The sequence below is a fragment of the Manis pentadactyla genome, chromosome 7 (genome assembly GCF_030020395.1).
Source record: "Manis pentadactyla isolate mManPen7 chromosome 7, mManPen7.hap1, whole genome shotgun sequence".
In the NCBI taxonomy this organism is placed as follows: Eukaryota; Metazoa; Chordata; class Mammalia; order Pholidota; family Manidae; genus Manis; species Manis pentadactyla.
The window spans coordinates 64820355-64833253 of NC_080025.1; positions in this window are offsets into that span (position 1 = coordinate 64820355).

Below are 12899 nucleotides of genomic sequence, written 5' to 3' on the forward strand. Positions count from 1 at the left end.
ATGACAAGAGATCCAAGGAGGGCAACACCAAGATGAATAATAATTAAAATGGCAAACATCAAAGACAAGGACAAAGTATTAAAGGCATCCAGAGAGAAAAAAAGGTCACCAACAAAGGAAAACCCATCAGGCTATCATCAGACTTCTCAACAGAAACCTTACAGGAAAGAAGAGAATGGCATGATATACTTAATGCAATGAAACAGAAGGGCCTCGAACCAACACTACTGTATCCAGCACGATTATCATTTAAATACGAAGGAGGGATCAAGCAATTCCCAGACAAGCAAAAGTTGAGAGAATTAGCCACCCACAAACCACCTCTACAGGGCATTTTACAGGGACTGCTCTAGATGGGGGCACTCCTAACAAGAGCACAGAAAAAAACACCCAACATATGAAGAAAGGAGGAGGAGGAATAAGAAGGGAGAGAAATAAAGAATCATCAGACCGTGTTTATGATAGCTCAATAAGCGAGTTAATGTAGACAGTAAGATAGTAAAGAAGATAACCTTGAATCTTAGGTAACCACAAACTTAAAGTCTGCAAGGGCAAGAAGTACATACCTTACAATAATCACCCTAAATGTAAATGGACTGAATGCACCAATCAAAAGACACAGAGTAATAGAATGGATAAAAAAAAGCAAGACCCATCCATATGCTGCTTACAAGAGACTCACCTCAAACCCAAAGACATACACAGACTTAAAGTCAAGGGATGGAAAAAGATATTTCATGCAAACAACAGAGAGAAAAAAGGAGGTGTTGCAATACTAGTATCAGACAAAATAGACTTCAAATAAAGAAAGTAACAAAAGATAAAGAAGGACATTACATAATGATAAAGGGCTCAGTCCAACAAGAGGATATAACCATTGTAAATATATATGCACCCAATACAGGAGCACCAACAAATGTGAAACAAATACTAACAGAATTAAAGGAGGAAATAGAATACAATGCATTCATTTTGGGAGACTTCAACACACCACTCACTCCAAAGGACAGATCCACCAGACAGAAAATAAGTAAGGACACAGAGGCACTGAACAACACACTAGAACAGATGGACGTCATAGACATCTACAGAACTCTGCATCCAAAAGCAACAGGATACACATTCTTCTCAAGTGCACATGGAACATTCTCCAGAATAGACCACATACTAGGCCACAAAAAGAGCCTCAGTAAATTCCAAAGTATGGAAATTCTACAAACCAACTTTTCAGACCACAAAGGCAGAAAACTAGAAATAAATTGCACAAAGAAATCTAAAAGGCTCACAAACACATGGAGGCTTAACAACACGCTCCTACATAATCAATGGATCAATGACCAAATCAAAATGGAGATCCAGCAATATATGGAAACAAACGACAACAACAACACAAAGCCCCAACTACTGTGGGATACAGAAAAAGCAGTCTTAAGAGGAAAGTATATAGAAATCCAGGCATATTTAAAGAAGGAAGAACAATCCCAAATGAATGGTCTAATGTCACAATTATCGAAATTGGAAAAAGAACAAATGAGGCCTAAGGTCAGCAGAAGGAGGGAAATAATAAAGATCAGAGAAGAAATAAATAAAATTGAGAAGAATAAAACAATAGTAAAAATCAATGAAATCAAGAGCTGGTTCCTTGAGAAAATAAACAACATAGATAAGCCCCTAGCCAGACTTATTAAAGAAAAAGAGAGTCAACACACATCAACAAAATCAGAAACGAGAAAGGAAAAATCACGATGGACCCCATAGAAATACAAAGAATTATCAGAGAGCACTAAGAAAACCAACATGCCAACAAGCTCGGAAACCTAGGAGAAATGGATAACTTCTTACAAAAATACAACCTTCCAATACTGACCCAGAAAGAAACAGAAAATCTAAACAGACCAATTACCAGCAACGAAATTGAAGTGGTAATAAAAAAACTACCAAAGAACAAAACCTCATGTGAGATGGATTTACCTCAGAATTTTATCAGACATACGAAGACATAATACCCATTCGCCTTAAAGTTTTCCAAAAAATAGAAGAGGAAGGAATACTCCTAAACTCATTCTATGAAGCCCACATCATCCTAATACCAAAACCAGGCAAATAGAACACCAAAAAATAAAACTACAGACAAATATCCCTGAAGAACGTAGATGCAAAAGTACTCAACAAAATATTAGCAAACCGAATTCAAAAATACATCAAAAGGATCATATACCATGACCAAGTGGGATTCATCCCAGGGATGCAAGGATGGTACAACATTAGAAAGTCCATCAACATCATCCACCACATCAACAAAAAGAAAGACAAGAACCATGTGATTATCTCCATAGATGCTGAAAAAGCATTTGACAAAGTTAAACATTCATTCATGATAAAAACTCTCAACAAAATGGGAATAGAGGGCAAGTACCTCAACATAATAAAGGCCATGTATGATAAACCCACAGCCAACATTATATTGAACAGCGAGAAGCTGAAAGTTTTTCTTCTGCGATCAGGAACATTACAGGGATGCCCACTCTCCCCACTGTTATTCAACATAGTACTGGAGGTCCTAGCCACGGCAATTAGACAAAACAAAGAAATACAAGGAATCCAGATTGGTAAAGATGAAGTTAAACTGTCACTATTTGCAGATGACATGATATTTTACATAAAAAACCCTAAAGACTCCACTCTGAAAGTACTAGAGATAATATTGGAATTCAGCAAAGTTGCAGGATACAAAATTAACACACAGAAATCTGTTGCTTTCCTATACACTAACAATAAACTAACAGAAAGAGAAATCAGGAAGACAATTCCATTCACAGTAGCATCAAAAAGAATAAAATACCTAGGAATAAACCTAACCAAAGAAGTGAAAGACCTATACCCTGAAAAGTATTAGACACTCTGATGAGAAATTAAAGGGGACACTAACAAATGGAAACTCATCTCATGCTCCTGGCTAGGAAGAATTAATATCATCAAAATGGCCATCCTGCCCAAAGCAATATACAGATTCGATATAATCCCTACCAAATTACCAACAGCATTCTTCAATGAACTGGAACAAATAGTTCAAAAACTCATATGGAAACACCAAAGACCCCGAATAGCCAAAGCAATCCTGAGAAGGAAGAATAAAGTGGGGGGATCTCACTCCCCAACTTCAAGCTGTACTACAAAGCCACAGTAATCAAGACAATTTAGTACTGGCACAAGAACAGAGCCACAGACCAATGGAACAGAATAGAGACTCCAAACATTAACCCAAACGTATATGGTCAACTAATATTTGATAAAGGGGACATGGATATACAATGGGCAAATGACAGTCTGTTCAACAGATGGTGCTGGCAAAGCTGGACAGCTACATGTAAGAGAATGAAACTGGATCACTCTCTAACCCCATACACAAAAGTAAATTTGAAGTGGATCAAAGACTTGAATGTAAGTCATGAAACCATAGAACTCTTAGAGAAGAACATAGGCAAAAACCTCTTAGACATAAACATGAGTGACCTCTTCTTGAACATATCTCCCTGGGCAAAGTAAACAAAAGCAAAAATGAACAAATGGGACTATATCAAGCTGAAAAGGTTCTGTACAGCAAAGAACACCATCAATAGATCAAAAAGGTATCCTACAGTATGGGAGAATATATTTGTAAATTACAGATCCGATAAAGGCTTGACATCCAAAATATATAAAGAGCTCACACACCTCAACAAACAAAAAGCAAATAATAGAATTAAAAAATGGGCAGAGGAGCTGAATAGACAGTTCTCTAAAGAAGAAATTCAGATGGCCAACAGACACATGAAAAGATGCTCCACATCACTTGTCATCAGAGAAATGCAAAGTAAAACTACAATGAGATATCATCTCACACCAGTAAGGATGGCTACCATCCAAAAGACAAACAACAACAAGTGTTGGCGAGATTGTGGAGAAAGGGGAACCCTCCTACACTGCTGGTGGGAATGTAAATTAGTTCAACCATTGTGGAAAGCAGTATGGAAGTTCCTCAAAATACTCAAAATAGAAATACCGTTTGACTCAGGAATTCCACTTCTAGGAATTTACCCCAAAAATGCAGCACTCCAGTGTGAAAAAGACAGATGCACCCCTATGTTTATCGCTGCACTATTTACAATAGCCAAGATATGGAAGCAACCTAAATATCCATCAGTAGATGAATGGATAAAGAAGATGTGGTACATATACACAATGGAGTATTACTCAGCCATAAGAATAAAACAAATCCTACCATTTGCAACAACATGGTTGGAGCTAGAGGGTATTATGCTCAGTGAAATAAGCCAGGCGGAGAAAGGCAAGTACCAAATGATTTCACTCATACGTACAGTATAAGAACAAAGGAAAACTGGAGGAATAAAACAGCAGCAGAATCACAGAACTCAAGAATGGACTAATAGTTACCAAAGGAAAAGGGACTGGGGAGGACGGGTGAGAAGGGATTTATAAGGGTGGGAAAAAAAGAAAGGGGGCATTATGATTAGCATGTATACTGTGGAGGGGGCACGGGGAGGGCTGTGCAACACAGAGAAGACAAGTAGTGATTCTACAGTATCTTACTACATGCTGATGTACAGTGACTGTGAACAGGGATGTGGGGTGACTTGGTGAAGGGTAGAGCCTAGTAAACATAATGTCCTTCATGTAATTGTAGATTAATGATACCAAAAAAAAGAGAAAATATTTCCTTGAACATGAACTAATCTGTTCGATTATAGTCATAAATGTTATAGAACGTTTTCCTTGTTTCTAAAAGGATATTACCTTCCCAGAATATCAAATAATGTAACACTATTGGAATTAGGAAACACTTAAAAGGTGATGTCAGTTGTGATAAAGAAGGAAAGACTAGGGAGTGATTATTAATCCTCCTCAAACACCTAAGGATTTATCCTGAGAATGCTGAATATTTATCTCCTAGTGAAGTTTAACAGAAAAACTATTTAATTAGAAGAAATACCTTTCTGTTAATAAAATAAACAATAATAATGAAAAAATCAAAAGATGAAAGAGTGGAAAAACTATTCATCAATGGCTCATCACATGCATTATCTTTCATCTTTGTTTTGAACAACAAATCTTCAAATCTCAATGGTTTGTAGTATTTATTTGTCGCTCACATTAGGGAAGGACTGCAAGTTGGCCATATTCTGCTAGGCTCAGCTAAGCGTGGTTTGACTTAGCTGGGCCCATGAGGTTATGTTTGACTATGCTTTTACTGGGATTGAGTCTCTGTGACTTTTCGGGAAGCTAGACTGAAAGAAGAGCTCCTATCATGGTAGGTGTGGTGTGCTATTATAGGTGACAGGAGCAAAATGGACTGCCTAAGAGTGCATTTAAAGCTTCTGCTTGAACATGATACCTATGTCTGCTTGCATTCGAGTGGCCAGAAAACTTACACGGCAAAGTCCCAAATCTATGAGGCAGGAAAATAGTTTATAGTTTTTGTGGCTGCTTTAACAAATTACCACAAACTGGGTGACTTAAAACAATATAAATCTATTCTCTGAAAATTCTGAAATTCCAGAAGCCTGAAATCAGTGTAACTGGGATGAAGTCAAAATACCACCCAGGCAGTGCTTCCCTCCAGAGATTCTGAAGGAGAATCTGTTCCTTGTCTCTTTCAGCTTTCCGTGCCTGCCAGCTTCCCTTGACTTGTGGTCATATCGCTTCAATATTTGCTTGTATTTTCACACTGATTCCTCTTCTGCATGTATGCATCAACTCTTTCTCTGCTTCCCTCTTATAAGAATACATGACATTTAGGGTCCACAGATAATCTAGGATGATCTCCCCATCTCAAGAGTGTTAATTTAATAACATCTTCAAAGACCGTTTATTTATTTATTTATTTTTAAAGTAATATACTGTTTCAGTTCCAGTGAATAGGAGCTGATATCTTTGGGAGCCATTACCAGCCTAGTACAGTCTACCTGTAGAGGAGCAATGGCAAGAAAGAAGCAAATGAATAGCACTAAACAAATGAGACAATCTACCAAATATGCCATATGTTAGGAAAAATCGTCACCTTTAAGAAAGAGTCAACACTGGTGTAAGCAACCACTGTACAGTGCCATATCTTAAACTTTGGAAAACTTTAACACAATACAGAGAGCCATCCCGTTGCTTGGCCTAATTTAGGAAGGGTCTACTTAGAGGCAGTAGATATTGGTTTTCTGGTGTGATTTTTGTTGATTCAATTGTAATATAATTTTAACATAATTATAAACATTCAAGTCCATATATTTTATAAACTTTGCAATTTTATGTATTTTCTTTAGAAAAATGCAGATCGCTTTCCTCCTTAAAATTAAGTGCTGAGTGCTTGATAGCCAGAGGTCATAGGTAAGACTGCTCAGTGAGGTTCAGGAAAAATGACTAAAGGTTTCAAGGAGTCAGTTTGTGATCTTAGAGCTCCAAGGGATTTCACATTTGGATGTTGGGACCTTTTGCCTCTTTTGGGTTTGTGATAATGAGGCAGCCGCAGGCTGGAGGTTTCCACCCTCCCTCATTACTTCCGCATTTGTGGCCCAACTGAGTTCCCGCGCGCCCGCTCTTGGCCCTAACTCCGCCTTCCCACCTAACCTAAAACCTGCCTAAGACCCTGGTGACAGATGAGATAATCAATTCCCATTGGTTTCTGCTACTTCCTTATCTTCCCCTATATAACTACGCTTCTGATGCAATAAAGCTGAGTTTTGCAGCGCCCTTGAGGCTGACACATCTCCCAGCTTGGTGTGGTTTTGTTTTTCCCCAGATCTCAGGGGAGGGTGTCCAAGCTGTGGACACTTGCCCTCTCGCTCAGCCCCGGGGATAACAGGCTGGTCCTGCTTGTCCCCCTGCCTTCTTGTTGCAGAAGAGTAACAACTGGTGCCCTGTGTGAGGAACGAGGAACTTCGCTGATGAGCTAATCGGACTACGGGTAAGTGTAATCCCATAAAATATGGGACATTCTTCTTCCAAGCCTGATCCTTCCCTTGAGTCTCTTAGGGTCCTTCTCAAAAGCAGGGGCTTAGAGCTTTCTGATAGTCAGGCTATCAAGACCTGGGAGATTTTAGTTAAGGTCACCCCATGGTTACTGGAGAGTAATTTGTTTGACTGGGAGACTTGGGATTGGGTAGAGCAGTTCGTGTGCAAAGCCCAAGTTAATCAGGGTGATATCACCCCTCTGGGGACCTTCCCCACTTTAGCAGCCCTTAAGAGTTGCTTCCCTCCTCAGCCATCGAAGCCAGCTGCCAAGAACTTAATATACAGGGAAACCACCAGGTCGGTAGCCCCTTCCCAGGGATATTCTGATCCCCTTCCTCAGGCTGATTCCACGCCAGCAGGACAAGAAAGCCATAAAGAGCCGGATGAGAATCATGGCAATGGCGCCCCCGACCCTTTTGATGCCACCCCCTGGCCTCCCAAATCCACGGCTCCTTTGTACCCACCACTTCCTGGTACTAGTTCCTCTTCTAACCCTTTCAAATCATCATCAGCCCCCCCACCTCCATACCAATGAGCAGGGCTTTCGGCTCCTCTCCCATATAAGGACTCATGCTCTCCTATTGGCTGCCAACGGGCAGAGGTTTCAGCTCCTTTCCCATATAAAGACTCATGCTCTCTCATTGGCTGCAACCCCAAGAGAATCCATTGTTCCACCCACAACCTAACTCAGGGCCATATCAACTATTTCCGGTCAATGTTAATCCCGGAGGTAACTGCCCTGCCCCTTGGTACCCTTGGGAGCCAGGTGACATTAAGGAGTTAAAGAAGGTCATTCTTGAGGATGACCCCAATGCTCGTGGGACTGAGACCATCCTCCAGGGACTTGCTCACCATCTGTGCACCACCACAGATTGGAGGGCTCTTGCCCGGGCGGTTCTCCGTGGCCCCCTTTATATTAAATGGTGTGCTTTGTATAAAGAGGAATACCAGCAACAAGCTTAGAGGAATCTGACATACTCTTTTACATATATATGGATGATATTATCTTGGGGGCCACTTGTTCCCGCAAATTAGATGACCTCTTTAAAAGGTGCCTTTCCTAGCTCAAAAACTACAACTTTCAAATTGCCCCAGATAAAGTTCAACAGATAGCTCCTTTTATATTTTGGGGACTACTTTAACATTAGATGTTGTCTCCCGTGTAAAGCCCCAGTTATGTATTCAGGACGCATATATGCTACCACAGCTCCAGAAACTGATGGAAGAAATCAATTGGATGAGGCTCTGGATTCCTATAACCACAGCTGATCTTATCCCTCTTTTCGACTTATTAAAAGGCCTTGACACAAAATAGATAAGCCTCCAGCCAGACTTATTAGGAAGAAAAGAGAGTCAACACAAATCAACAGTATCAGAAACAATAAAGGAAAAATCACAATGGACCCCACAGAAATACAAAGAATTATTAGAGAATACTATGAAAACCTATAGGCTAACAAGCTGGGAAACCTAGGAGAAATGGACAACTTCCTAGAAAAATACAACCTTCCAAGACTGACCCAGAAAGAAACAGAAAATCTAAACAGACCAATTACCAGCAACGAAATTGAAGCGGTAATCAAAAAACTACCAAAGAACAAAACCCCTGGGTCACATGGATTTACCTCGGAATTTTATCAGACATACAGGGAAGACATGATACCCATTATCTTCAAAGTTTTCCAAAAAATAGAGGAGGAGGGGATATTCCCAAATTCATTCTATGAAGCTAACATCACCCTAATACCAAAACCAGGCAAGGACCCCACCAAAAAAGAAAACTACAGACCAATATCCCTGATGAACGTAGATGCAAAAATGCTCAAAAAAATATTAGCAAACCAAATTCAAAAATACATCAAAAGGATCATACACCATGACCAAGTGGGATTCATCCCAGGGATGCAAGGATGGTACAACATTCAAAAATCCATCAACATCATAAACCACATCAACAAAAAGAAAGCCAAAAACCACATGATCATCTCCATAGATGCTGAAAAAGCATGTGACAAAGTTCAACATCCATTCATGATAAAAACTCTCAGCAAAATGGGAATAGAGGGCAAGTACCTCAACATAATAAAGGCCATCTATGATAAACCCACAGCCAACATTATATTGAACAGCGAGAAGCTGAAAGCAATTCCTCTGAGATCAGGAACTAGACATGGATGCCCACTCTCCCCACTGTTATTTAACATAGTACTGGAGGTCCTAGCCATGGCAATCAGACAAAACAAAAAAATACAAGGAATCCAGACTGGTAAAGAAGAAGTTAAACTGTCACTATTTGCAGATGACATGAAACTGTACATAAAAAACCCTAAAGACTCCACCCCAAAACTACTAGAAGTGATATCGGAATACAGCAAAGTTGCAGGATACAAAATCAACACACAGAAATCTGTGGCTTTCCTATAAACTAACAATAAAGCAACAGAAAGAGAAATCAGGAAAACAACTCCATTCACAATTGCATCAAAAAAAATAAAATACCTAGGAATAAACCTAACCAAAGAAGTGAAAGACTTATACTCGGAAAACTACTAGTCATTCTTAAGAGAAATTAAAGGGGACACAAACAGATGGATACTCATCCCATGCTCGTGCCTAGGAAGTATTAATATCGTCAAAATGGCCATCCTGCCCAAAGCAATATACAGATTTGATGCAATCCTTATGAAACTACCAGCAACATTCTTCAATGAACTGGAACAAATAATTCAAAAATTCATATGGAACCACCAAAGACCCTGAATAGCCAAAGCAATCCTGAGAAAGAAGAATAAAGTAGGGGGCATCTCACTCCCCAACGTCAAGCTCTACTATAAAGCCATACTATCAAGACAATTTGGTACTGGCACAAGAACAGAGCCACAGACCAATGGAACAGACTAGACAATCCAGACATTAACCCAGACATATATGGTCAATTAATATTTGATAAAGGAGCCATGGACATACAATGGCGAAATGAAAGTCTCTTCAACACATGGTGCTGGAAAAACTGGACAGCTACATGTAGGAGAATGAAACTGGACCATTGTCTAACCCCATATACGAAAGTAAACTCAAAATGGATCAAAGACCTGAATGTAAGCCACGAAACCATTAAACTCTTGGAAGAAAACATAGGCAAAAACCTCTTAGACATAAAAATGAGTGAACTCTTCTTGAACATATCTCTCCGGGCAAGGAAAACAACAGCAAAAATGATCAAGTGGGACTATATTAAGCTGAAAAGCTTCTGTACAGCAAAAGACACCATCAATAGAACAAAAAGGAACCCTACAGTATGGGAGAATATATTTGACAATGACACATCCGATAAAGGCTTGACGTCCAGAATATATAAAGAGCTCACACGCCACAACAAACAAAAAACAAATAACCCAATTAAAAAATGGGCAGAGGAACTGAACAGACAGTTCTCCAAAAAAGAAATACAGATGGCCAACAGACACATGAAAAGATGCTCCACATCGCTAATTATCAGAGAAATGCAAATTAAAACTACAATGAGGTATCACCTCACACCAGTAAGGATGGCTGCCATCTAAAAGACAAACAACAACAAATGTTGGCAAGGCTGTGGAGAAAGGGGAACCCTCCTACACTGCTGGTGGGAATGTAAGTTAGTTCAAGCACTGTGGAAAGCAGTATGGAGGTACATCAAAATGCTCGAAACAAACTTACCATTTGACCCAGGAATTGCACTCCTAGGAATTTACCCTAAGAATGCAGCAATCAAGTATGAGAAAGATCAGTGCACCCCTGTGTTCATTGCAGCACTATTTACAATAGCCAAGAATTGGAAGCAACCTAAATATCCATCGATAGATGAATAGATAAAGAAGAGGTGGTACATATACACAGTGGAATACTACTCAGCCATGAAAAAAGGGCAAATCCTACAATTTGCAGCAACATGGATGGAGCTGGAGGGTATTATGCTCAGTGAAACAAGCCAAGCGGAGAAAGAGAAATACCAAATGATTTCACTCATCTCTGGAATATAAGAACAAAGGAAAAACTGAAGGAACAAAACAGCAGCAGAATCACAGAACTCGAGAATGGACTAATAGATTATCAAAGCCTAATTGGGCTAAACCAAAAATGAACTAAGATACGATATGAAAAAGAACTTCCAACATCAGCACTCTCTGGAAGACTCATGCCAGAAGATGATCATCAAAAAACCCTAACAAAGATCCACGCACTGCTACAGGTGTAGATGCACTCATCCCACCAGTTCCTGGACTTGCCATGGGAATGAAGAAGGAGATATCTAAGCTGGCCTGTGCATACAGTAAAACAACAAATTTGACTGGATATATACTGTTGGAACTCAATCAAGAATTAGGAGAAGTGCAAATTGTAGCGTTCCAAAATCTTACAACTACAGATTATTTACTGTTAAAAGAACATAAGAGATGTGAACATTCCCCAGGAATGGGTTGTTTTAATTTGTCTGATTTCTCTCAGACTGTTCAAGTTCAGTTGGACAATATCCACCATATCATAGATAAGTTTTCACAAATGCCTAAGGTGCCTAACTGGTTTTCTTGGTTTCACTGGAGATGGTTGGTAATTACAGGTATGCTTTGGTTATGTAACTATAATCCTATTATGTTAATGTGTGTGTGCAATTTAAGTAGTAGCTTAAAACCTATACATGCTGAAGTTACTCTACAAGAAGATATGTCAAAGAAATAATCAATCTTCCCATGTTTTCTTCTGCCTGCTACTTCTATAGCTTTTCTTCTTCCTTCCTAATTATAACCCTTAAATAGAGTTCGTGCCTCATATCAAATTTACCGAGTATCATAATTCTTCCAAGTGGAAAAGATACCTCAAGACAAATGCTGGGCATAGAAGCCACAGGGCATAAATATGCAAAGAAGTAAAAAGCTAACCTTTTCAAACGATAAGGCTTCTCTCTCACTTACCAACTTTACATTTCCCTGTATGGCCCCAGAAGATGACTGGTCAGCCAGAGACGGGTAAGATTCCTTAAGGGAGGAACAACCTAAGACAGGCACAGTCGCAGGGGGGTCATCAGGTGAGAAATTGGGGATCAACAGAGGTGAGGCTTAGAACCTCACCCCCCCCGTTTTGAGAGAGATCTTCTGCATACGTGGATGTTTTATTGCCTTTGTCTAGCTTGGATTAACACATAGTCTACAGGCACACACCTGATCATCTACATTTGCTCTCTTACAACACTAAACTATGTTTTCTACCTTTATCTTGTATCTACCTACCACTTCAGCATTTTATTAAAAATAATAATAATAATAAAGAGAGAAATGTGGTATCCACATATAAATCAAGTATAAAAATCAAATGAGTATTCATATTTGAACTGACTGTTTATAGTTCATAATGCATTAGCAAAACCGAAAGTTTCTGTGATGACTGCCCCTGTACTGTTCACCATGTAACTTATTCACTATGTAAGAATTTGTTCTCCATGTAAGAACTTGTTTGTTATGCCTCAGAAGATTGGAGACTGACGAAAATTAGGCTTGGGGTGGATTAATGATTGTGCATTGAGCATTGACTCCCCTATATAGAATTTTATTGTTGTTGACAACCATTTGATCAATAAATATGAGAGATGCCCTCACAAAAAAAAAAAAGTACACACTTCCAATTGTAAAATAAATAAGTAACCGGGATGTAATGTATAGCATAAGGAATATAGTCAAAATATTGTAACAACTTGGTATGGTGATAGCTGGTACCTAGAATTATCATGTATATAAATGATGAATCACTATGTTGTACACCTGAAACTAATGTAATGTAATACTGTGTGTCAACTACCCTTCAATAAAAAATAATTGTCTACAAAAAAAAAAAAAAGGCCTTGATCTAGCTTCAACAGTGACTTT